Source organism: Erpetoichthys calabaricus, chromosome 12 (genome assembly GCF_900747795.2).
Source record: "Erpetoichthys calabaricus chromosome 12, fErpCal1.3, whole genome shotgun sequence".
NCBI lineage: Eukaryota > Metazoa > Chordata > Cladistia > Polypteriformes > Polypteridae > Erpetoichthys > Erpetoichthys calabaricus.
Window position 1 is genome coordinate 2711385 of NC_041405.2, and position 25987 is coordinate 2737371.

The window sequence follows — 25987 nt, forward strand, 5'->3', positions numbered from 1 at the left end:
CTGCTGAAGCCACAGTTACAGGTAGAGTAAATGCGATTCTCTGAGCAGTCCACAAATGTGGATATATTTCTGAGAGTTCATAGTCATGCACAAAGTTCAGCAGCTCAAGATAGGTCATAGATTTTGATGGTAAGTCAGGCAAATTCTTAATCTCCTGTGCAAGCTTTGTGGCATCCAAATCTGATTGGTCCTGAAAAAGCAAAGTAGCACTGAGGGCCTGACACTGTTCAGTGAGGTCATCATTTGAGAGATTTAGAAAATGTGTCGGTACTCCAAATTTCTCTCCCACATTTTCCAATGTGGTGAATCTCTCTTGGATGGAAGACACTGCAGCATCAACAACAACATTAAAAGAGGTCACCTCCAGCTTCTTTAGGGCATCACTCAATGGCTCATCAAATGATTCATAAGAGAAGTGCCGCTTTGTAGATCTCAGCCTTTTCTGTTGCAGAACAGCCTCTACATTCATGTCCTCACACATGTCCTTGGCTGACATTTGTGCAGATGCAAAGCCTGTTGCCCTGTAGTTGCGGAGATCTCTCTCTGTCTTTTTGAGGAGATTGACCGCTACATCCACATGCATGTTGGGAGACTGCATGAGCTTGCTCACATGGTGGGTTTGGTTCAGGAAGTCATACCACACCACTGTACAAATGCTGAATCTGTATGATCCCACATCCTCAGACAAAGACTGGGCCTCAATCTTTATGACGTAGTCTTTGGTGTGGTCTCTCACCTCAATCAAAGCCTCTCTCACTGCAGATGCTTGGTACCTCAGGGGCTCAACGCTGTTGATCTGACTTTCCCACCTTGTTTCAGACCACATCTTCAGTGTAATGTTAGCATGTTTTTTCAGGATGGCCCATCTCTGAGTGGAGGCTGAAAACAAATTGTAAAATTTTTGCAAAATCCCAAAGTGACTTGTGGCTTCTTTTGTAAAGACACAACCCAAATCACAACTGACAGTTTTTCAATGTGTGGCTAATATCTGGAGTGCTATCTAGAATTATGGAGAAAAACTTAGCCAGCTTGATATCATCAACCATTGCTGAAGTGATCTTGCTACTCAACAAATCAATGAGCTTGTTATGTACATAGTGACCGAGATAGCTGGTGTGACTGCAACTGCCTTTCTGGACACAGTTAATGTGCTCTTGCATTATGGGATCAAACCTTGCCATGAGTTCCACTTCTTTTAGAAAATTGCCATTTGATGGAGAAAACAATGTTTCTGTGTGTCCCCTTAGTGCTAAATTTCTGATTGCGAGAGACTGAATGATAGCAGTGAGACGAGACAGCACTGCACTCTGTCTTATTTTCTCAGCCTGCAGAAGTGCCATCTTTTGTTTGTCAATTGTTTCACCTTTTTTAATCCTCACTACAAGTTCTTTCCATGCTTTCATGGAGTTATGGTGTTCAGGACTATTGTCATGTGAGGTGAGAAGAGAACTGCCATGCTTTCAATCTGTCAGTCCAGAACTTGTTAAATTGATGTGTCTTTAAGAAAGCAGCTTGCAGCAGAAGCAAACAAGGCCGTTGTTTTTCTCAGAATATACTAGCCAGCTTCTAGGCATCTTTTCACCGCTAACTAGTGTTTTCTTAAAATACTGGTGGTGGTGGCAACTTGTTCCATCACCCACATTTCTAGGGAAAACAAAGTTGGGTGCTACCTTACTTGGTCCTTTGCAAACCAGCTGTATTTGAATGCTGTCAGTGATATCTGAAGGCCAGTTTGAGGTGGAGGCAGGGGCTCATCCTCAGGGGGTTCAGCTCCAGGCATTTCTATGAGCATACATTTACATTAGTATACACAAGTTATTTGAAATACACAGCATTCATAGTGGCGGAACAGTCTTTGCAAAATATTATGCAACACACACACACACACTCAGGCTACACACAATCACACCTGAAGTGGCCGCAATTGGGTCTTCATCCTCGGGGTCAGACATTTGTGGAGACACATATGTGGCTGAGGAGGTGGACGGCTCCTCATCTTGGGCAGTGGCAGATGGTGCTCCAAAATATTTCAGAAGTGCCCCTGAATAGAAACCCAATAGAAAACTCTGATACATGCATGCATCATTTTCATAATTAAAACAAACATATAATTTTGCCCAATTTATCAAATATTCAGAATTACATGTATAACAAGCATGTTATTGAATAGGCTATCACAACATCAGTGTTTGGAAGTAATGCATTACTCTGTAATTACAGTAAGATAACTTTCCTAAATAATGTAGCCTAATAGTGTAAGGGATTTTTTTTTGCTAAGTCATCTAGACTACAACAGAATACTATCGTCCAGTTTTAGCGTAGCATAGTATGCAAACGGCTAACAAACAGCCATTATAATTCGTCATACATTGAGAATAGGAGACAAATCAACAATACACCTCTTCCAATTAATGGCTAATTAATATTATGCTGAACACGGTCCAAAAGATTCAATAAGCCACATCAGTGTCTACTGTCTGTCTACTGTTTACTATCATAGCCAAGTGGCTAACAAACATAAACAGAAGTTTTCCCTATCCCTACTCATTAATGTTATCTTGTTTCAGGATACATGTCATGCATAATACCTGCCGTTATCCAATGACACATCTGCTTACCTTTATCTTTGGCTCGTTTCTCCTCCTCTTCTTTTCTCTTTTCTAAACTGAGCACCTGATGGCTTTGACCTTTTCTTGTCCATCTTCCATCGGTGTTAATTTTGCACTCCAGTATCAACACCCATCCCCCAACCCGAGAATCACCACAACGTGAACTAATAGACCTACACCTTAGTGTGCAGATTCGGTTTGTATACGTTTTTTTTTTCTGTGATTTCGCACAACCCAGGAAAAATTAATTGTGACATAATCAAGGATCGGCGTTTCCCTTGCCCAGGAAACGGTACCCGGGGCCCCACCCTGGAGCCAGGCCCGGGGGAGGGACATGCTGGCGAGTGCCTGGTGGCTGGACCTTCGACTACGGGGCCCAGCCGGGCTCAGCCCGAAGGAGCAACGTGGTTCTGCTCTCTTGTGGGCCCACCACCTGCAAGAGAGGCCATAGGGGTCGGGTGCAATGTGATATGGGTGGTAGCCAAAGGCGGGAACTCTGGCGTTCCGACCCTAAGTTGCCAAAACTGGCTTTTGGGACATGGAATGTTACTTCTCTGGCAGAGAGGCAGCCTGAACTGGTGCAAGAGGTTGAGAGGTCTGGGTTCTGGAACCATTCCTCTTGAGAGAGGCTGGACTTTGTTCCACTCTGGAGTTGCTGTGGGTGAGAGGCATCGGGCAGGGGTGGGCTTGCTTATGGCCCCCCGGCTAGAGGCCTGTACGGTGGGGTTCTCCCCGTTGGACAAGAGGGTTGTTCTCCTATGCCTTCGAGTTGGGGGAAGGACTCTGACTGTTGTGTGCGCTTATGTGCTGAACAGCAGTTCAGAGTACCCAGCCTTCTTGGAGTCCCTGGAAGAGGCGCTGCGTGGTGAAGTTTCTGGGGACTCTATTGTCCTGCTGAGAGACTTACACGCTCACATCAGCAACGACAGTGAAACCTGGAAAGGAGTGATTGGGAGGAACGGCCTCCCTGATCTAATCTCAAGTGGTGTTCAGTTGTTGGACTTCTGTGCTGGTCATGGATTGTCCATAACGAACACCATGTTCGAGCATAAGGGTGCCCATAAGTGCACTTGGCACTAGGATGCCCAAGGTTGCAGCTCGATGATCAACTTTGTAATTGTGTCATCAGATCTGCGACCTTATGTCTTGGACACTCCGGTGAAGAGAGGGGCTGAGCTCTCAACTGATCACCACCTGGTGGTAATTTGGATCAGATGGCGGGAGATGCTGCCGGACAGACCAGGCAGACCCAAATGAATAATGAGGGTCTGCTGGGAACGTCTGGCGGAGGAACCTGTCAGAAAGATCTTTAACTGCCACCTCCAGCAGAACTTCAACCTCATTCCAAGGGAGGCGAAGGACATTGAGTCTAAATGGGCCATGTTCAGAGCCTCCATTGTCGAAGCAGCAGAATGGAGCTGTGGCCACAAGGTTGTCAGTGCCTCTCGTGGCGGCAATCCACGAACCTGGTAGTGGACACCTAAGGTTTGAGAGGCCGTCAAGCTGAAGAAAGAATCCTGTTGGGTTTGGTTGACCAGTGGGACTCCAGAGGCAGCTGAGGGGTACCGGTGGGCCAAGTGTGTGGCGGCATCGGCTGTTGCAGAGGCAAAAACTGGGGCATGGGAGGAGTTTGGGGAAGCCATGGGAAATGACTTTCAGTCGGCACCGAGAAGGTTCTGGCAAACCTTCAGGCGCCTGAGGAGGGGAAAGCAGTGCTCCACCAACACTGTGTACAGTGGAGATAGGGCCCTGCTGACTTCAACTGTAGACGTTATTGACTGGTGGAAGGAATACTTCAAAGACCTTCTCAATCCCACCAGAATGTCTTCCTTAGAGGAAGAAGAGCTGGAGGACTCGGGGGGGAGGAGGTGGGGGGGGGGTGGCATCCATAACAGGGGCTGAGGTCACCGAGGTAGTTAAAAAGCTCCGAGGTGGCAGGGCCCCTGGAGTGGACGAGGTTCACTCTGGGTTCCTCAAGGCTCTGGATGTTGTGGGGCTGTCCTGGTTGACACATCTCTGCAACATTGCATGGAAATCAGGGGCAGTGCCTCTGGATTGGCAAACTGGGATGGTGGTTCCCCTTTTTAAGAAGGGTGACCGGAGGATGTGCTCCAACTATAGGAGGATCACACTCCTCAGCCTCCCCAGTAAGGTCTATTCAGGGGTGCTGGAGAAGAGAGTTCGGTCGATGGTCGAATCTCGGATTCAAGAGGAACAATGTGGATTCCGTCCCAGCCGTGGCACACCGGACCAGCTCTACACCCTGGCCAGGATCCTGGAGGGGGCATGGGAGTTTGCCCAACCAGCCCACATGGGTTTTGGGAATTTGGAGAAGGCATTCGACTGTGTCCCTCGAAGCATCCTGTGGGGTGTGCTCCAAGGGTACGGGGTACAAGGCTCATTGTTACCAGCCATCCAGTCCCTGTACAGGAGGAGCAGGAGCTTGGTCCACATGGCCGGTAATAAGTCAAACTCGTTTCCTGTTGAGGTTGGACTCCACCAGGGCTGCCCTTTGTCACCGATTCTGTTCATAAGTTATATGGACAGAATTTCTAGGCGCGCCAAGGAGGGGAGGGGGTCTTGTTCGGTGACCTCAGAATCTCATCTCTGCTATTTGGGGATGACGTGGTTCCGATGGCTTCATCGGACTGTGACCTCCAGCTCTCACTGGAGCGGTTCGCAGTGTGAAGCGGTGGGGATGAGATTCAGCACTTCTAAATCCGAGGCCATGGTTCTCAGCCGGAAAAGGGTGGAATGCTCACTTCGGGTTGGGAGCACAGTACTGCCTCAAGTGGAGGAGTTCAAGTATCTCGGGGTCTTGTTCACGAGTGAGTGAAGAATGGAGTGGGAGGTTGACAGACGGATCGGTGCGGCATCTGTAGTAATGCGGGCTCTGCAACGGTCCATCGTGGTGAAGAGAGACCTGAGCCAAAAGGCGAGGCTGTCGATTTACCAGTCAATCTACGTTCCTACCCTCACCTATGTCCACGAACTTTGGGTAGTGACAGAAAGAGCAAGATTGCGGATACAAGTGGCCGAAATGAGTTTTCTCCACGGGGTGGCTGGACTTTCCCTTAGAGATAGAGTGAGGAGTTCAGTTATCCAGGAGAGACTTGGAGTAGAGTCGCTGCTCCTTCGCATTGAAAGGAACCAGTTGTGGTGGTTTGGGCATCTGGTTAGTATGCACCCTGGATGCGTCCCTGGGGGGTGTTCCGGGCATGCCCCACTGGGAGAAGGCCATGGGGCAGACCTAGGACACTCTGGAGGGATTATATCTCCCGGCTGGCCCTGGAACGCCTCGGGGTCCTCCCAGAGGATGTGGAGGAGGTGGCCGGGGAGAGGGAGGACTGGGCTTCCCTGCTTAGGCTGCTGCCCCCACGACCCGACTTCGGATAAGCGGTGGACAATGGATGGATGGATGGATGGATGGACATAATGGGCTTGGATTAACAATATTATGAATGAAATGTGCTTTATTTGGAAGCACCCCGCCCCCCTCCCCTTTCGACAGGTTGTGTGTGAGACTTCAGCACAGCAGCAGCAGCAAGCAGGTGCACCGAGGGCCCTCGCGCTCACTTCCTGCATATATGGGTGTGATAGAATTTAGAAAACACATCGGTGCAAATTATAAGTCTATATCATAATGTCTGGTGCTTTTCTGTTTGTTTGTTTGTTTTTATTTTGTTTTATTTTGTGAGCTGGTTATTAGATGCCGCTCCAGCCAGCCATAGAATCCCCCGCCACCCTGCCCCTCTCCTCTCTGTGCAGCAAGCAGCAGGGGCACCTCGCAAATGAAGGGCACCCTTACTCCTCGCAAATGGGCAATAGAAAATCGATCGGTACCCATGCAATCCCAAAAATGCACTGGCATGATGTCGGGGCAGCATGGGCGCGATGCCCATGATGCCACCCCCACCACGATGCCGCCCTGGGCAACGGCCCATGTCACCCATATCAAAAACCGCCACTGCTGGCAGACACTGCCACCCTTGCTTCAGAGGATAAGGAGGGTAAACTGCCTTGCAACTCTTCTGTTCTGTCCATATGACTCTCTCCTTGAAACAAGAAAACTATAGTCCAATAAAATGCAGATTCCATAAGATGTTTTACAGCAGATCAAACAGAAGCAAATGAAAGTTTGAAAGGAGAAGAAGAAAAGGCAAAATGAAATATCCTAACTTACTCAATATAGATGTGTGCGCACTTAAGAACTATGGTTCTTTAATGTCACTATATAGCTCTTTACTGCCCAGCAGGACATAGGTTGGGTTGCATGTGTTGATACAGCATGGACATGACAGATTAAGTAAACCTGAGCCTGAGCCTGTGATATTGTATGCTGCAAGAGTCCGTTTAAAAATCAGAGTCCACTGGTAAGCATCTCTTCATTGTAATTTATGAAGCCTGTTGTGGATCTTAATAAAGGTTAACCTTGAATGTGGATTGGCCAAAAAAGGCTCCCCTATGGCATTACCCTGAAAAACCTCAGTCCAGCTAATTCAGACTAGGACAGGTGAATTCAAATTAATTTTGTTTAGGACCCCATACTCCAGGAGTTAGTAATCGGTATTTAATTTGTGTTTCAGAAAGCCATTTTAAAACCGTGTTTTACTATTCAAGATTATGGTCTTCTCCTGCCTGACGTCTCCTGTCTGCCCCCTAGCGTTTAGAAGTAGCGCTGCAGAGCATCTCGTGTATCAAATCCGTCGCTAACAACAACACGCTAACAACACTCCCTATACGCAGAGTACGCAGTCTGCGTAGGGCACCAACTCCCAGGGGGGCACCATCCCAGCTACTCAAAAAATCGTTTTTATATATTATAATAATAAATTAATATTAATAATATACATGTACAAATAAACAAAAATATAAACGTATATATTGCATTTTACGGTGAACGCAGAGTAGGCTAAGCACACGTGATGACGCGCGCGTCCTCACCTCTGTTACGGCTGCCTATTTGGCCAAAAATGATAATAATTGAACAATATGCCTGGTCCTAGAAAGAGACATCAACTGTCCGGCGCCGAGAAACGAAAGAAAAAAAAAGCCCAAGATGAAGACCGTGCATCACTTTAATCTCTGGATTGCTCTGCGCATAGCAGTGACGCTCCTGTAACTGTTGCCTCTGCTGAGCGAAGTTTTTCTAAAATGAAGCTCATCAAAACGTACTTGCGCTCATCTGTGGCACAAGAGCGCATGAGTGGTCTGGCAATTGTCAGCATCAACTCTGAATTAGCAAAGGCTTTATCATATGAAGAGCTCATTTTTACGACTTTGCCTCAAGAAAAATCAGAAATGTGCCTTTGTAAATTTTGAACTTTGGAAAGCTCTAGCAGATGACAGTGTTGATTTTATTTCAGTTTATTATTGTTTATTTTATTTATTATAAATGTTTTATTTAAAGTGTAATTTTAGTTTGTATTTTTTGCTTTAGAGCTACAATTGTAATTTATAAATGATACAATTTATTTATGTATTTACTTTTATTTGAATAAAGTTCTATTTTGGCCCCTATAGTAGGTGTTTTTTTTATTATTTTATTTTTACTTCCGTAATATTTAGGGGAGGGGCACAAAAGTAAATTTCTGCTTAGGGCACCCATTTGGCCAGCAGCGGCTCTGGCGCTATGGTTACGAAGAATGTGCTCCCGAGAAACAAAAAGCCTCTAAACATAGTCCGTGAGTCTGCAGTAACGAAGTTCAAATACGCGTCTTGATCAGCACGCACCTTTACACCAACGTCTGAGAACGCAACGCTTTGGTAAGGACAGTAATAATGTTAATGAGTGCCGGCGGATAAATGTGTGGAGAAATAAAAGGAAATGACATGGAACTTGTCACTAATAATCAAATAATAATAATAATTATGATAATAACACACTTTAGTACTATAGGGTGACGGTAACGGACATTTCTTTCTATATCACGGAATTCTTTAAAGCAGGTGGATTCACCCCGTAGTTAGGGGTAGTTGTAAAGTTAACGCTGGGTTAAATGTGACATTATAAATTATGTCAACACCGTTAATGCCATGCAAAGCTTTATCATTCAAAAATTTCGATCAACAGAATTGCCGGTTCTTTAATGGCACTTTATGGTTCTTTACTGGGTTGTGTGGTTCTAATGCTTGACCGTGAACTGTTGCATTTTGGGACGGATCTTTCCATATGAAGTTGGTTCTTTGTGCTTTGAGAAACTTGAGTAGAAGCTACTGTATGTAGAAGAAAAAAACAAATCTGTTATCATCACGGTATGGAACTCGTTATGGATCAAAACAAATTAAAGGTTCTTTCTGAAACCTTCATTAAAAAAAGAAAAAATCACCTTGTTAGATTGTATTCCATGCTTTTCTTCAAGGACCATCTTGAATCAGTAAATATTGTTGATTATTTTTTCTTCCTGCCTGTCACCAATTTTTTTTTCTTGTTAAGATTTGGTTTGGGTCACATCTCAATTATTATTATTATTATTATTATTATTATTATGGTGGCGCAGTGGGTAGCGCTGCTGCCTTGCAGTTGGGAGACCTGGGGACCTGGGTTCGCTTCCCGGGTCCTCCCTGCGTGGAGTTTGCATGTTCTCCCCGTGTCTGCGTGGGTTTCCTCCGGGCGCTCCGGTTTCCTCCCACAGTCCAAAGACATGCAGGTTAGGTGGATTGGTGATTCTAAATTGGCCCTAGTGTGTGCTTGGTGTGTGGGTATGTTTGTGTGTGTCCTGTGGTGGGTTGGCACCCTGCCCAGGATTGTTTCCTGCCTTGTGCCCTGTGTTGGCTGGGATTGGCTCCAGCAGACCCCCGTGACCCTGTGTTCGGATTCCGCGGGTTGGACAATGGATGGATGGATTATTATTATTATGTTTATTTATATAGCACCTTTCCTATGCTCAAGGCTCACTCTGCTGATTACTGGTGGATTTAGACCTAAATCACAGTTCTAGCCATAATGAGTTAATGATGTGAGTCAGCTTTTCCTGGGCTTTAGAAGTGGTCTTCAGGGGCAGCTGGAGAGGTGGCCTGGGGATTGGAGAAGCTGGATTAGTACGATCTGAAGTGTCAAATTTCCAGTTCCTCAAATATGTTTGGATTATAAGACCAAATTCCATTGCACGGGAGTCCACCCTTGGTATATCTGCAGCTTGGATGTGCTATCTTCATAAACCCTGGACTATCATAAATTGCCAGGAAATCATGCTGTGTTCATCATCTTTTTGAGTGGACATTAAACAAGTCTGTCAAGGGGCTGAAGGTTGTGACTCCAATGTGTGGGGAATGTTAACATCACAACTCCATAAAATTTCTCCTGGGGTTGGTTGTAACATTTTCTCAAACACTGTTACCACCATCCCAGACTGCAGTAATAATAATTCATTACATTTATATAGCGCTTTTCTCAGTACTCAAAGCGCTATCCACACAGGGAGGAACTGGGAAGCGAACCCACAATCTTCCACAGTCTCCTTACTGCAAAGCAGCAGCACTACCACTGCACCACCTGTGAGGACAAGTACCCATGAACAAGCAGCTAACAGCAACAACATTAGCCCTTGCAGTTTCCACAAAAGGTATTTAAAAAGATACATAATAATACATTACCTCAAAATTATTTTTTTCCTTATAAATCTGTGCAAAGTTTCTACTGGGTGTTCCTTCTGCACATGTGAAATAAGGGCTGAACTGAGCACTTTCTCAAAGAATTTGCTACCTCAGATTTGTGCTTATGTGGTTGTAAGATTTGGATTAAGACCAGATCAAGGTTCTAGCCCTGATAGTCTTCAAGTAATCATGTGAATGACAGACAGATTATAGCACTTTTGTATATGGTGGAAGGACTGGCATCCCGACTGGGATGGAAGGCGGGTCCTTGTTGTGAACTCCAGTGGGCACCACTTTGACCCCAAACCCCAGACACAACAATAAACCAGGACAGTTCTGGGTGCAAACAAATGTTTTTTTATTTACAAATACCTTTTTCAAAGTCCATACCACACTCTTCAATCCACAATAGATCCTTCTACTCCTTCAGGTGAGCTTCACCTTCTGCCTCCCAAATCTGACTCAACTGAAGGAGGTTGGATGGCTTCCTTTTATTATGTTGGACCCGGGACTACTTCCAGTGCCAGGGCATAACCTGATTTAAATGGAAGTCCCTCAGATAACAGGAAACCCTTTTCCCTGCAGCACCCTCTGGCAGCTCCCAAGGACCCCAACAGGGTTGTCTCTCAAGACAACTAACAATAACACCTGACAAGTCTTTATGCAACCATAGGGTAATGATTGATGACCAGTTGTCCTCCAGTGACCACATTTCAACTGTCTCTTGTTCATTCAGATTCGCTCTGTATGACATGTGCAAGATCAGACCCTCTCTGACAAAGTAAGCAGCACAATGTCTGGTTCAGGTATTGGTCCTATCAAGTCTGTATCACTGGTACTGTAAGTCTCTACTAGCAGAAGAGGAGTACCTGCATGTGCTGCCAAGCCACTGCAGATGATTCAAAATTGTTCAGCTAACTGAGATGGCACATGTCACCTCTCCTTCCAGGTCACTCCAATGGTTCCCTGTAGCAGAAGGGATGAAGGTCAAATCTTTGGGTTAATCAAAGGTTCAGCACCTCTGTACATGGAGGTACTTGTGAAATCCTCTGCTCCTTCTTGCTCACTCCGGTCTGCTGATGTATGGTGTGTGATGGTGCCACCTCTACAAAGCATCAAAGCTCAATCCACAATCTTTTCATGTGTAGCTCCTAGATGGTGGAATGAGCTGCCCACCCCCATTCAAACTGTTGACTCTTTCAGTGTGATCCTTGAAGACTCTCTGGTTCAATGACTATCAGCCTAACTGATAATGAGTCTGAGGTGAGGTTCTTAATAATAATTCATTACATTTATATAGCGCTTTTCTCAGTACTCAAAGCGCTATCCACACAGGGAGGAAGCGAACCCACTTGGTAGCTAAGATTAAGAGTGACAAATCTTGTGTTGTTTTGTTGGTCTTAAAACTTTTAAAATTTGTGATGGTCAATTTTGTTACCTCATCACACCACACTTGCTTCAAAACAGTCCCCAGTTTAATGTTACTCGATTATGTTGACCTCACATTGGATAAATGTATCTAACAAACGAGGGAATGTGAAGTAAACGCTTGATGTCCACCACACTGACAATAATGAACTGATTCAGCTACAGACCCTCAGTATTTTTCAGACAATGTTTTTTCCCAATTGAGCGGCAATGTCTTCATCCACATGTTGACTTGGGTGTTTCTTATTTTATTATAGAACAAAGAAGACCCTAATCCAGAAAAATGGTGCTCACACATTCACATTTCATCCAGCTTGACCTGCAAGTGAAATCTTTTTCAATGGAGTCACTCATCAGCAGGATGAAGCGGGTATACAGCATGGATGGAACGTGGATCTCATTTCAGTCTCAATCTACAAAAGCACCTGGATAATTCCTGAAAAGATTTCTGCTTTATCTTCCTACTTCATGAGGAAGTCGGTTCAAACTTGTAAACATATGTTGTTAATGAGATGGGCAAGCGAAGGAGCGGCCACACGAGTGGCCTTTGTGATTCAGTTTAGCTTAATTCATGGCAGGTGTGAATGCTAGAGGTCGCTGTTTCCCCTTTAACTCTTTCAGGGCTGATGTTGATTTTTGTCAAAATTCAGGGGTAGAGGACAGTAATCAGCTGTAAACTGCAACAAAACTCGCCCTTAGATTTTAGTTCGACTCTCTTTGCTAGAAGGAAAAGGGCATAGCTTTGTTCATTCAACTTTGATTACCTATGCATGCATGAGTAGCAAAGAGCAAACAACCTCTAAAATGGCATCAATATCAGGCGACATGTCCATGGACATTTTACATAATTTTGTTGAACAGCACTCTTACTTGTCGGACTCCGAGTTTAATGCAAGTGATCTAGAGATGGAGATCGAAAGCGAAAGTGAGGTACCAGCATCATCTGATCGTTCTCCAGCTGAGCACTGAACACTTTCATGTAGCTGATGTGCCTACAGCAGCATTCACCTGGGAGGACCACCACTTATGATGACAAGAGGTACAAACCATATTGCATCACACTATGACCCCCACTGCCACCCACCTGCTCTGCGAAGACAGCCAGGCAGCTGGCCCACAGTGCACTCCTGCTGACCATTGAGGTGCCCATGCGCAACCACTGCTGCCAGAGATGCCGAACATGTGCCAACAGTAGCCACAGCATGAAGCAACAGACGTTTTATGTTGATTTATGTGTGAAACCATTGCTTTGTGTGCGTTTCAGAAAATCGAGTTTTCTGGAAAAAATATTCAGCTCTCAAAGAATTAAACCCAACAGACACTCAGGACACAGGGTAAAAGCACTGAGAAGTATTTTTCTTTCTTTTCTTCTCAGAAACAGTGGCCTAAGCATTGTGACAATGCCAGTCCCCTACAGACTCCCTCTTTCCACATGGGAGTCTGTTGAATCAAAACCGTCAATAGTTATGACCGAGATGAGCTGACAAATGAGGACAAATCTCATTGATGCCAGGGGATGGTGTAAAATGATCAGGTGCTTTTATTACAAAAAAAACAAACAATCCAAAACAAAAGTACAATCAAAAATGTCCATTGTGCAGTGTTAAAAAAAATCTATAAATCTATCTATTGTATATATAAAAAAGCCAATGTTTGTATGTATGTATGTTCCAGCATCACTTCCAAATGGCTAGAGCGTTTTTCATGAAACTTGCTACACATGTTTCTCAATGGTTGAATAAAAATACTGTAGGGTGAAATCATCCCTAATCCACCTCCTTCTGGGTAGCGTGGGGGGTGATTGCGTGGTCTTGTATGCGTGTTATCATCCAGTTGACACTTGGAGCGACCACCACTGGAGGTGACTGCCAGCATTCATTATGTCTGAGCGCCACCGCTGCGCACCTGTTGCTTTTGAAATTAAATAGAGTTCTAGGTGTGCAAGTGTGTGTGTCTGTCCGGCCCGGAAGTGAGACGCAGAGTTGGGGTGAGGGTTCCAGCTCCGAGGATACGCAAGCGAGGCCAGCACAAACCTCCTAAGAAACACAGTCACTTAGCTACTAATGCACAAACGATGTGAGCACGTCAGCAACATGAATCCTCATAGCAGAGAGATGCCCGGAGCAGTTCTGATGATTTCAATACTGTCTAGGATCCCGTGCTTTTAACAGTTAGTATACAGTATAGCAGGTGAAAGCCAGCATTCCTTATGTTAGAGCACCACTGCTCCCCTGTTGGTTTTCAAATTAAATAGATTTGGCCGGTTCCGAGCATCAACTGGATGAAAACATACATAGAAGACCACAAGACAAGGACATTAGTGAGTCTTTTTTTATTGTGTATTAATTTTTATTTTTAAACTTGTGTTTTTTTTTTATTATGTTTTTCTCAAACAGTTAAAAAAAACACTTTATTTTCCTCCCGGGCAACGCCGGGTATTTCAGCTAGTAATCCATAAAAACAAGGCGAAAAGTGGGGGATAAAAAAACACAATCAATTAATCCAACAAAACCAGAGGTTAAAATGCAGTCTCTCTTCAACTGATCGCAGCCCACCACCTTCTGTCTCCCCGGCTCACCCATCATAAGCGCTGCCAGTGGAGCCTCTGCAGCACAAACTCCTTCATGCCGACCCCCGTCTTGGCACAGCCAGACCGTCCGAGGTTGGCTCTCCTCCCATCTTCCTTCACGCTCACACAATTTCTCCTTGGACCCATTGGGGGGTCTTATGTCTCACTCGCCCCCACTCTGCACGCTTAGTCAGTCGGGTGCACCAGCCCCAAGAGTGCCTCAGCCTGCGCTTCCTTCCGGAGCCCCAGCTTCAGCTGCCTTCTCCAAACAGGTGGCCCGATCGTCTCTCTCTGACTGCCCTTCACCATCTATTAACCTCCATCATCTGTTCTGTTCTTTCCCTTTCTTTCTTTTACATCTTTTATATCTCCCTCACCTCTTGTGCCGGCCCGTATATATACGCTGCCATCACTGCAGTATATATCACTGCCATCCACGGGCACAGCGTCTTAATCACACGCTGCAGGAAGCCAATGAAGCAATTGAGGATGATCGCACCCACATGTGCGATCGTATAAATAAAAAATTAATTTTAGCCCTAGCCTTAACCCCTAAACCAATTTTTTATTTATACTAAAATTTCGACATTTTTTAAGTCGATATTTTTTATTTTCTATATTTTTTATTTTTGATAAAAATGACGGTTACCGTTCTAACTTGCTCAGTACGAATTCTGTCGAATGAGGTAAACGAGTTTGTGCATGTTTGTCTTATTCCTGTCGGTGTGTGCTGTATTTTAATCCTATATAAGAGCGCGTAATACTTCTTTTATTTTCATTAGCGTTTTCGCGCGCAATCGTTAGAAAGTTTTTTAAACTCGATACTTTACTCTCGTATTTGTAAAGACAAAACCATGTTGGAAGCAAAAAAGAAGAGACGGCAATACAGTGCGGAATATATTAAATACAGATTTGTTGAAAATCCCACAAATCTATCTTCGCCTATGTGCCTTCTTTGTCAAAAAACATTTTCGAATGAAGCGATGAAGCCTTCTAGGCTACAAGATCATTTGAATAAAATGCATCCAGATAAGAAAGAAAAAAATGTGGCCTATTTTCAAGACCTGGAAAAGAAGTAAATAGCTCAGCCAACCGTATCAAAACTTTTTTCAGCAGCTTCTAAGCAAGACGATGACGGTCTTTGAGCCTCGTACAATATCTCTTTGTTAATTGCTCAAACAGGCAAACAACACACTATTGGAGAAGAGTTAATTTTACCGGCAATAATAGAAGTAATAACTACTGTGCTCCATAAACCAGTGGCAGATATTATTCGAAAAATTCCTTTCAGCAATAGTTCTGTGCAAAGACGAATTGATGAAATGGCTGAAAATATTGAAGACTCATTGTGCAATCATCTGAAGACTAGTCAATTCTCAATTCAGTTGGATGAGTCCACTTTACCAACTAACGAAGCACTATTGTTGTCATACGTGAGGTTTATTAAAGATGAGAAAATATGTCAAGAACTATTATTTGCTAGAAATTTAGAGACAGATACAACCGGAGAAACCATATTTAATACACTGGAAAAGTTTTGTAATGAGAAAGAAATTCCCTTGAAGAATATTATATCAGCTGCTACGGATGGCACTCCGGCTATGACAGGGCGTCACAAAGGCTTCATAGCGTACTTAAAAAATAAAATTCCAGATGTGCTCGCTGTTCATTGCGTCATTCATTGACAACATTTGGTTGCAAGAAATTTGAGTGAACGGCTGTTTCAATCACTGCAACATGTCATCAAAGCAGTCAATAAAATCTGAAACAGCTTTTTAAATGACAGATTATTTAATCAGCTTTGTGTTGTTAATGATGAAGATTTCAACCGCTTGCTGTTTTACACAGAAGTGCGTTGGCTATCAAGAGGTACTTGTCTGACTCGATTTTATAATCTGTTTGACTCTGTGATAGAGTTCTTGGTAAACAAAAACACAGAATTGTGCAACAACCTCATCACATCAAAGAATGATATTGCGTACTTGACAGACCTGTATAAATTGTTTAATGATATCAATCTCCAACTTCAAGGAGACGACTTGAACTTGATTAAAACAAAAAATATCGTTGCTGCTTTCATAGCCAAACTGCTCTTACACAAGGAAAACATCAGCAGACGTGAGTTTCACAATTTCCCTAATTTATCAGCAGTACCCTTCATCAACAACGACTTGCTTGTTTACTGCCAACATTTGGAGAACCTCTACAGTGATTTCAAAGAACGGTTCCAGGACATTTTAAAATTGGAAATACCGGACTGGGTGTTGGATCCTTTTACAAATGTCAACACATCAGGATCATCCCAGCTTGAGGAAAAACTTATAGAACTGACAAAAAATGAGGAAATAAAAATCAAATTCAAAAATGGCTACCAAGAATTTTGGCTACAAAAGCCAATCCCACAATTGTACCCTGGATTGTGGTCGATTGTTCAACGATTTTTGGTAGCATTCCCATCGTCATATTTGTGTGAACGTGGATTTAGTGCTGTGGCAATGCTGCTAACTAAAAAGAGGAGTCATTTGCATGTTACCGAACGCGGTTACTTACGGCTGTTTTTGAGTAAATTCGAACCGGATATTAACAAACTTGTTAAAAATCATCAGATTCATCCTTCACATTAGATAAGTTTTAAAATTTTAATTGAAATGTTGGTTTTAATTTGAATAAAAGTCTTTTTAGATATTATAAAGTTGCGTTTTTATTGCTCCCGTTAGTTAGAAAGTCTCATTTAAAATGTAAGTTTGAACTCAGAAACAGGATATGGCACGCTATAATTAAAGTAATGATTGTGTTTGTGATTTTTAAGATGTGGTAAAGTTAAAAATTTGGGGGGGGCGCTAGAAAATAATTGATTCTCAAAGTGGGCGGTATAGACAAAATAAGTTTGAGAACCTCTGGCATAGACAAAGGAATAAAAAAAAATGAACAAAAAAGATAGAAAACTAGAATGTGAACAACAGCCAGTGGAGGAACCCTGGCTCAAACATAACAGTATGCTAAGGACTTAAAGTTCGATTAAGAACGACTCGTAGATCAGAAAGTTATTGCTAACCTTTCTGGTTGTTTTTGAAGGTGTCTGTTTTTTTGCAACAGGGGGATTCATAGCATCCTTTAGTGGGCGCAAGATGATTACTTGATCCAAACAGGGTCTGGACCTTCTCAGCTGTACTGAAGCACTCCCCACTATACAAAGAGCAGCAAGCAGAACACAGGTGGCATTACTATAAGGATGTGGATTCAATGAAAGGAGAAATTAAATATATATATATTTTTTAATTCTTCCAGATCTTCAGAGAGTGAAATCAAATCTGGCACTGACGCCATGCCTGTATCAGCAATCTGCTTCACAGTCAGACCACCAGCATGACTGCCAATTGAAGTAGAGCCACCAGCAAGTTGGCACTTTATGATAGTGAGGTGTGTTTGGTACAAGGATGGAAGGGATGGAAACACTCTTGATCATCACATGCTTGTCATGGACTCAGTGCTGTTCCAGAATGGGAGCACAATCGTCATGTGGAACCTAAGAAGGCTGCTAAAAAGATACAGCCGGAGTGAACACTGACAAGTTCAAGATGGAAGATGAGAAGAAGTGGGCATACAGCATCCCTACTGGCTGGCAAAGTGTGTGTATTGAACTCAAATTAATATAGGAATAACTGGGTTTGAGAATATTATATCATGTTATGTTTTATAAAATAAAGTTTATTGATTCAGACCTTACATTTAGTAATTGTATGTGGTTATTTTATGAATTTCCATGAAAGCCATTGCCTCCCTGATGAAACAGCAGCACACTCATGATTGAATGTTCCAGAAGACATAGCATCTGTATGACTTCATGCCATTATGCATGGCTCCTGCTTGAACCATTAACTCTATTAGTGTATATTCCTCATCTATCTTATCAATACAAAAGATGTTACTTGCTAGAGAGAATAGTTTCTGAAAAGAGTTCCAAACTCAAATTCCAGTGGTCCAACACCTTGATGAGAAAAACATCCTTGTGATCTCTAATTGATGTATAAAAGTGAAAGACTATTGAAAGTGTGTCTTGAAAAATTGGACATAATTCATTGAATAAATCATGGTAATACATTTTTGGGTTCTGGAGAGTAATGATCTATCTATCTATCTATCTATCTATCTATCTATCTATCTATCTATCTATCTATCTATCTATCTATCTATCTATCTATCTATCTATCTATTATTAGAATTTTAGAAAATTTGTGAAGACAGCAGGCCATTCAGACCCACAACTTTGTCCTTTTCATTCACCAGATTGTCCAAAATAACATCAAGAAGAAATCTGAAGGACCTTAAAGTCCTGCTGTCTACCACAATACTTAGTCACTTGTTGTATGGGCCAATGGTACTTTCTATGTGAAGAAAAACTTTATAATCATTTGTGAGAAATCTGCCTTCAACAAGCCAGTCAACACCATGAACTGCCCTCCACCCCATAAACACAGAGGGTGTCCCACAGTTTCTGGTGATTCATTTTGAATGCACACTGGGAGCTTTGGTGAATTGTTGCATTATTTTCTGTGAATGTGTTTCTTGATTTCTTTGCCTTAGGGTTCTGCATTGGGATTGTGTTGGCTTTGGAATTCTTTATGTTTTTAGATAAATCCATTTTGCCTTTGTGCTCCATTGAGTTTTATTCTATGACAGAACAGTTTTTGTGAAGAATAAAACCTTTTTATTTTTGTAATGTTTCTGTGTTTGCCCATTTATCTAGCCAGGGTTTGGTGGTTTATCCCCCTCTATTGTTGGAAGTGCTTTTTGAGATGTATGTGCCTTAGGAGTCCTAGCTCCTAGGGTCTTTTGGGTAACAAAAAATGTCCTATATGGCAATGCTCTGAAGAACTGCTCTGGTACCTTCATTTTTAAGAGTGTATGACAACAAAATTATGAATTAGAAAATGGAGCTAAAGATTAATTTTTTTTTGCCTTCACATCTGGACTTTATCCCTGCATTCTTGGTAACAAACATGGTAAAAGGTTTCACCAGAACATTGCTATGATTAAAAAGCGGTGTCAACGCAAGGGAAATTCATCAATGCTGGCTGACTATTGTTGGACACCAAAACAAAAAGCATCAAATGCTGGGGACAAACAAAAATCATCAGCAAAAACATTTGGGGCTCAGTTGAACCTATGCTGTGTGTCAGCATCAGGAAGCGAATCTGTTTCTTCTGTGCCTTCTTCAACCCAAAAGCTGGTAACCATAGCTTTTACATTTCACTTATCTTCAACACTGTATCAGCAGAAGTTTATTTATTTACAGTATCTGCAAAATTCAATATGATACAGACATTTTGAAATGATGCATGTGTTCACCTTTAATCTGTTTATTATAACAACAATAAATAAATAAATAAAATGGAGGAGATGAAACCTTTGAAAAAAATGTGTTGTCCAGTGTAACTTAATATATGCAGCATTGGTATGAAACCACGAGTAGAACCAAAAAATAAAAAAACAAGTACATACAAACGCTAATCAGAAAGTGACCCGGGGCTGAATGTGAGCCTGGGTGCCCTTAGCTATGAGGCAACAGCACCAACCCACCCACCCTGTTAAACCAGCTTTATCATGAGCAGGTGTGCAGGGAGGCTGAAGCTTAACCCAGCAATCATTAGACACCAGGCACGAATCTCTCATTGCACCTGGTCGTATAGTTTTGCAGGTGCTCTTGCACAATGTTATGCATATTCATAAGAAACGGGCAGCCAATGGCTGTATAGCTACTCAGCCCTATGCAGCCAATAGCTGCAGCTACACGCAACCCTATAAGAGCTCGGAATAAGCGTCAGAAGGCATAACATGCAGTGTCGTAAGGGTATGAGAAGCGTGGTGGCTGTCCTGGACTAAAGTAAGTTTTGAATAGTCGTTATATGTTTCTTTTATCGTTGCTTGCCGTGTACACAAGTTGACGTTTCAGTTTGCAAGTAGTTTGTAGCTCATGATGAGATTTTATTTTATCTAGACTGTAAAGAAATTAAAGCGCAGTCTATCATCAGTGTGTCACGATGACTTAAAAGGTCCATCTTTGCCTGGCGTCGTCACTTTTCTTTTCAAAGATAAAGGTAAAAATCGGGGCGGAGAAGAAAATTTAAAGAGACCTCCGTTTCGAACGGCCCTCGTATATACTGCCCTGCTGCTTGTTCTCCTCCACTAAATAACCAATAGTACTTAGATGTAGCGTACATTACAAACTGCGTGTGGCAGATGGCGCTGTCGACAAGAACTGTGAAAGTCTGAGGCTGTAATATTATATTTATTAATTATTTTTAACGTCATTTTTACGAATCATAAAGCCTCTCATATTTTGTTCGTGAATAGTAGGCCTATCACACCAGAGCAGAACGCATTGCTGTCGCCGGACTGCGGGTATAAATATTTTATTTCTGTGTATTTATTTTTTAACGTTTGTATCAATTCACCTTGTTTTAGGTTAAACGCACAAAGTAACGCTGCCCTTTATTAGAACATCAGCAGCCATTTGCAAGCTGGCGAAACTACTACTGCAACTCTTTAACCTCGATTCCCAGGACCCTCTTCATCCGTGCGAAACCATCCGCGGCACCAGGCGACAAGCAGGCAGGAACCCACCTCGGAAGGAACGCCAGCAGAACTGAAGGTAAAGACAGGCACAGGCTCGCCGATGTGCATTTAAATACTTCTGCTGATTTATTGATTAATTAATTTAAAAAACTGATCTGAGGTGTGTTCAAATATTCAATTCATATATTCACAGAATGATTGAAATATGCGTAATGAGAACTGAGGCATTTCACTTCTGGACTTATAAACGGATCTACGCGCACTGGGGTCATGCTAGCTAAAGGATCTTTTACAAATGCGAAAAGAAAGAAAGAAAAGAGGCCAAAATGACAATGAAGGTCCACGTTTTTCTCGACAGGCACTCAAACCGATGTGCTGTTTGGCACCCATGTCTACCCCGCACTCTTTAACCGTTCTTTAATGTTAATGGTATTTTACTGGGTTGTGTGGTTCTTCATAGAGCCATCGCTTGACCAAGCGCCATTTCATTCTGTACTGACGGGTTCTTTACATATATCGTCGTTCTTTGTACTTTGAAAAACTTTCTTATATTTAGATAAACGAACATCTTTAATGTATGGTCAGTCTAGCAAGACACTAACAGAATAACAAAACCTGAGCATAGCACTTTGAAAATCACGATCCATTAGTATTTCACAAATCTATCCGGTTATATCGCCTGTTAACTAAAGAAATAAAATTGTTTCTTTCTGGAATCTTCACGAGGATGGGTCTTTTGGGAACCAAAAGCGTTTTCCATCTGTGGCATCAATCTGAAGAACCGTCTTGGCAGTTTGATTTTTAAGCGTGCACTTCGATTGTCATTATTGTGAACTTGTCCAGTCAAACTACAAAGATTTAGAAACAAAAATACGAGGGGGTACAGGGTACGACTAATAATGACACTTTTAGGATAGGGGACATTTGATATGACCCAGTGCCGTGAAAGAGAAAATGGACGACCATTTAATACAAGAGCAGCAAGGTGCAGAAAAAGAAAAACAAAAATGCAGAGTGAGAAGCAAAGGAAAACAACACCTATAACGAAGCATTTTTGAAATGCGAGTCTTGCGAGTTATTGAGTTATTAAAGCGCACAAAGTGTTACTTGGTGAATTTTTGGAATTTTATCACACCGTGGGAACGCCTCAGTTTTTTAGATGCCTCTTTACAGTGCTGGCCTGGAGCGGGGGCTTTCCATTGTTTAGAACAAAAATGGCTGTAGCCAGGAAACAATGTAGAAAACAGCGTCGCAGGAAAACATCACAAAAAATAAAAAGAAATGTAAAAAAAAAAAAAAATTATTAATATTATTAATGCTTTAAAAAGTTACAGCAAAAAAAAATGGTATAACTTGCTTTTCTCCTTTTCTGTTCTTTTTTTCTCCTGAGTAGACATTGTAAACGTGAATTCGCCTTTTTTAATGTCAATGAAAACAGCCAAACGTTTGTCACAGGTACCGTCATTTGAATCCCTCCACAGATGCGCTCCCACTTTACACCCTTAAAAATGAAGGTGCCAGGACGGTTCTTCAGAGCGATGCCGCAGGAGTAACCATTTTTGTTTCCCAGAATACTCATTCATGTGAAGGTCCAGGAAGAACTTTTATTTATTTAGATCTGTAGGTTCCAGATAGTAAATAACCATGAAAAACATGCAGATTTGTGAAATACTATAAGGGTCTTGATTTTAAAAGGACCCTTGCTGCATACAACAAAACAGGCCAAGTCCAGGTTTTTTAATCTGCTAGTGTTCTGCATGTACAGCAAGATTTCAGGTTTCTTTTGTACATATTTGGAAGTTTTTTACAGCACAAAACACCAGAGTCATATGCAAGCAAACTTGCTGCAGCATGAAATGGCGCTTTAATAAGCAATGAACATCAAAACATTAGAACACTCTGGACGAGAACAGGCCATTCAGCCCAACAAAGCTCACCAGTCCTATCCACTTATTTCTTCCAAAAAAACATCAAGTCGAGTTTTGAAAGTCCCTAAAGTCTTCCTGTCTGCCACACTATTTGGTCGCTTATTCCAAGTGTCTGTCGTTCTGTGTGTAAAGAAAACCTTCTTAATGTTTGTGTGAAATTTCCCCTTCCCAAGTTTCCAACTGTGTCACCATGTTCTTGATGAACTCATTTTAAAGTCACCGTCTTGATCCACTGCACTAATTCCATTCATAATTTTAAACACTTCAGTCAGTCAGGTCTCCTCTTCATATCCTTAAGACTCAGCTCTTTTAATCTTTCTTCATAACTCATCCCCTGTAGCTCTGAATTAGCCTAGTTGCTCTTCTCTGGACCTTCTCTTGTGCTGTTATGTCCTTTTTGTAGCCTGGAGACCCAAACTGCACCCAGGACTCCAGATGAGGCCTCACCAGTGTGTTATTAAGCTTGACCAGAACCTCCTATGACTTGTACTGCACACGTCAAGGTGCTATATAACCTGACATTCTGTTTGCCTTCTTAATGTCTTCTGTCGGGAAATCGATAGCTTAGAGTCCACTATGACTCTTAAATCCTTCTCATAAGGTGGACTCTCGATTTTCTGACCTCCCTTTGTGTATTCAGACCTCACATTTTTACTTCCTATGTGTAATTCTTTACATTTACTGACATTAAATTTCACCGTCCACAAATCTGCCCAAGCCTGTCAGCTGTCCAAGTCCTTCTGTGATGATATAACGGATTCCAAATTATCCAAATAATCCAAATTATTAGTCTTCCAGTCTCCAGAACATGGAGAAACACACCCAGCTTACACATTTTCTGCATTGTCACGGCCTCTTCTTGAAAGTTCTATTCAATTTCCATTAGTTTAACCAGAACCCCCCCGATATGTCATTTCTAGGGTTTGACACTGATAAGGCATTGTGACTCCAATACCAATGGGTACCACTAAACCCGGCACACACCCCTGGATCACACACACACACACACACACACACACACACCCCTCCATTATGCTCAGACAGAGGCCAGTCAGGCTGATTCATAACCCTACTAGGAGGCACAAACAACATCTTATGCAATGAACAGAAACATTACACCGATAGTAATTTCTAGAAAGATAAAGCACTCATTTACAATTTAGAATTTTGTTTCGTTATCAATCCAAATGCGTTCTTGCTCTGTGCAGAAAACATCCCCACCTATCACTTGTACACCACACTGGTTCTGGTTTTCGCAGCGTAATTATATTAAACTAATAATTAGAACACGGGTTATCAGTGCAGTGTCTCTACTATATTCTTGTCTAGCTGAAGCATAGAAAAAAATATATGTGAAAAATTATTGCTGTTTCTCAATATTTGAATAAATCTCTACAAAATTTATCTTAATTTTTCTCTATATGTCATCTTAATTTTCGATTTAAATAGGTTAACATACTCAGATATGCTGGAGGGAGGCAAATTGAAGCACGAGTGGCATGAACTCGAGCTACGCCACTGATCTGAGCCTCTGAAGCAGTGCTGTGTCAGCACCCATTCCAGCCTCTAGCCATAGGACCATTATCGCTTTCGGTTTACCCTCGACATCACCCTTTCCTACTGATCACATTTTATTGCAAAGGTAACAAAATGCTTTTGTGTGCTGTGACATTTAAATCAATAATAAGGACTCAAACGTACGTGAGGGGAACATGATATTTTGGCCTTTCCACGACAAAGGCAAACTTAAAGTGTTTTATTTATCATTAAAGTGTTACACATTTGTGCATAATTCACTTTTTGAATCTCCTGTTTCCACTGCATTCTAGGAAGCAGCCCAAGTCCACCTAGCAAGAACAGTCAATGGATGGGCCAGCAAAGTACACCAAAGGGCGCACTCACACTCCAGTACACAATTGGACAGTTTAGAATGATCAATAAATCTGACTTGTTCGGATTTAAGATATGAAAGAAAGCCAGAGTGCCAGAGGAATGAGTGTCATGAATTTGTCAAAGACTGTGTTTGAATTTGATTCAAAAATTCAAATCCAGAAATGCTAACCATTGCACCCTTGTGCCTCTCACAATTCTAGTTATATCTACATATATATGCCCTTATCAATAGTAAGAGTTCTCTCGAGGAGAGGATGCCAAAACATAGTGGTCATGCAGTACCAAATTGCATATAGTTTCATAAATGTTTTAATGAAAACAGTACTCTGTTCCATCCTTTATTGAACTTGCTCTGATTATTCTTTCAGACCCATCTCCAATACAGCTGTGTAGACCATGCCTGCCATGATGATATTCCCCCAAAACCGTAGGAGAACAAATAGCCTGGAACGGTTCCTGAAGTTCAGAGAAGTCTGGCACTCCTGCTCACCCACCTTGGGTGCACCACGGTGAGAATTATCAGGCTGACTGCCTTGTTTTGTTTCCAGGGCATTTTGCTATCCTCCCTTATCTTCCTGTGTTATATATATATATATATGCGGTGGGCTGCCGCCCTGCCCAGGGTTTCTTTCCTGCCTTGCACCCTGTGTTGGCTGAGATTGGCTCAAGCAGACCCCTGTGATCCTGTGTTCGGATTCAGTGGGTTAGAAAATGGATGGGTGGATGGATATAGATAGATAGATAGATACTTTATTAATCCCAAGGGGAAATTCACATACTCCAGCAGCAGCATACTGATAAAGAAAATATTAAATTAAAAAGTGATAAGAATGCAGGTATACAGACAGACAATAACTTTGTATAATGTTAACATTTACCCACCCTCGGGTGGAACTGAAGAGTCGCACAGTGTGATGGAGGAACAATCTCCTCATTCTGTCATTGGAGCAGGACGGTGACAGCAGGCTGTCGCTGAAGCTGCTCCTCTGTCTGGAGATGATCCTGTTCAGTAGATGCAGTGGATTCTCCATAATTGACAGGAGCCTGCTCAGCGCCCGTCGCTCTGCCACGGATGTCAAACTGTCCAGCTCCGTGCCTACAATAGAGCCTGCCTTCCTCACCAGTTTGTCCAGGCGTGAGGCATCCCTCTTCTTAATGCTGCCTCCCCAGCACACCACCGCGTAGAAGAGGGCGCTCGCCACAACCGTCTGATAGAACATCTGCAGCATCTTATTGTTTAAAGACGCAAGCCTTCTAGTGAAGTATAGTCGGCTCTGTCCTCTCTTGCACAGAGCATCAGTATTGGCAGTTCAGTCCAGTTTACCATCCAGCTGCACTCCCAGGTATTTATAGGTCGGCACCCTCTGCACACAGTCACCTCTGATGAT

The 25987-nt window shown here is 42.6% G+C and overlaps 3 long non-coding RNA genes across 6 annotated transcripts in view; 2 read left to right on the top strand and 1 right to left on the bottom strand.

Annotated features, from left to right (window-relative positions):
* LOC127529904 (uncharacterized) overlaps window positions 1-25987 on the top strand; it is a 146169-nt gene that overhangs the window by 62287 nt on the left and 57895 nt on the right. The window lies entirely within an intron of this gene.
* The window catches only part of LOC127529905 (uncharacterized), a 140508-nt gene that overhangs the window by 33165 nt on the left and 81356 nt on the right, over window positions 1-25987 (bottom strand). The gene's annotated exons all lie outside the window — the stretch shown is intronic.
* The window catches only part of LOC114661694 (uncharacterized), a 44603-nt gene continuing 38626 nt past the window's right edge, over window positions 20011-25987 (top strand). Inside the window, exons 1-3 of one of the 2 annotated variants that reach the window (XR_003717896.2) lie at window positions 20011-20086; window positions 20668-20854; window positions 24968-25108. This is a non-coding gene — a long non-coding RNA (uncharacterized LOC114661694). The remainder of the gene's footprint in view (window positions 20087-20667; window positions 20855-24967; window positions 25109-25987) is intronic. The other variant, XR_007936511.1, reaches the window with a different exon arrangement.